Source organism: Mesocricetus auratus, unplaced genomic scaffold (assembly GCF_017639785.1).
Source record: "Mesocricetus auratus isolate SY011 unplaced genomic scaffold, BCM_Maur_2.0 Super-Scaffold_6730, whole genome shotgun sequence".
NCBI lineage: Eukaryota > Metazoa > Chordata > Mammalia > Rodentia > Cricetidae > Mesocricetus > Mesocricetus auratus.
In genome coordinates this window covers 54535302-54536979 of record NW_024429184.1, presented here as the reverse complement: position 1 = coordinate 54536979, position 1678 = coordinate 54535302, and positions in this window count along the sequence as shown.

Genomic DNA, 1678 nt, shown 5'->3' with positions numbered 1-1678 from the left:
GTCTCTTTACCCTCTCTGTTTCCTCTTGACCCTTAGGAAGAGTGGATTTGACTTTTCTCTTTTCTTTCATTTGGGCCACTGGATGTTGGGATGAAATAGTAGCCAGGGTAGCCAGGCAGTGCTGGGACAGGCAGAGGTGACTGGGCCACTCTCTGCCAAGCCCTGTGGATAACGGATGGGCTGTCAGCCTTGTTGCTGACAAGGCCTGCACTCCCCTCCGCAGGCTCCTCTCCCAGTGGACAGTCTGGCCAGCTGTCTGGGCAGCAGGAATAGCTGTTCATCTCCAAGTGAGACCTGTGGGAAAATCCTCACTGGCCCACAACTAATTCCACTCTGCCAGTTCCAGTCCTGGAAGCTGAAAGGAAACTGGCAGCAGACTCGGGGGGGAGGCAGCTTGCTGGGTGCTGCTGGGCTGAGAGCAAAGGCCATTAGGGCCCCGGACAGCTCATTATTTGTGGCACACCAATGTGGCTTCATATGGAAAGGTGATTTATCAGAGACTGGGGTCTCCCCTCCCCCATTTAGGTTGGTTTGCCTTAGCAGAACACAGTGAAGAATTGTTCTTGTTGCTTCCTTCCCAGAAGTCTTGGAAGTTCTCAGCCTTCATCTCAAAGACAGGCTCCTGACTAACCTTTGCAAGGCCTGCTGCAAGGATGCTGGACCACTCAGCCTGTTCTGAAGCCAAAGAAAGGCTTTGCTGATGGAGGTGTGAAATCCCGCTCAAGGTAGAAATAAGGGATTCCAGATTCTAGCGAATCTGTTCGTCTTGTTTATTATGGCCCTCACCACGGGGAGGAGTCATACATGGTTTGTTTTGCAAATGGAATTGCAAAATCTACCGCCTTTGATTGTTTTTCAGTTTTTTTCACAAAATTTCAAGTAGCTTATTTAGAACTTGCATGTGTGACACATATGGGTATATTTCTTTAAGTGGGTGGCGTAAGCTGCCTTGACCATAATAAAAGTAAGCAATGGGGGGAGGGGCGTGTTTCCATAGGACTTTGGCTTCCTATTCTACACTCCAGTCCACGAGCTCTTTTTTACACTTGTTTATTTATTCGGTGTGTGTTTGTGTCCACACAAGTATGTATGAATACACACACCACTTGAGTAGTGGCCAGAGGACAACTTGCTGGGGCTAGTTCTCTCCTACATTGTGGAGCCCAGGGGTCAAACTCAGGTCATTAGGCTTGGTGACAAGCACCTTTACTTGCTGATCCATTTCCCTGGCCCCCAAACACTCTCTCAGGACGTGTTTCAAGCAGGCTCTGGGCCATATCAGCTATGACAAATTTATTGGTCTTAGGAACTCACATTTTGGAGAAAGAACTCAATACATAAGGAAGATGTGTAATATGCTAATCTGTTTTAAATATCTTTCCTTTTTAAATTTATTTATTTATTTACTATATATGAGAGTTTTTGTCTACATGTGCACACCAGAAGATGGTATCAGATTCCACTATAGACAGTTGTGAGCTGCCATGTGGATGCTGGGAATTGAACTCAGGACCTCTGGAAGAACAGCCAGTGCTCTTAACTGCTGAGCCATCTCTCCATTCCCCTAGAGTGCAATTCATTTTTTTAGACAGGGATTTTTCTCTGTATAACAGTCCTGGCTATCCTGGAACTCACTTTGTAGACCAAACTGGCTTTGAACTCACTGAGGTCTGCCTGC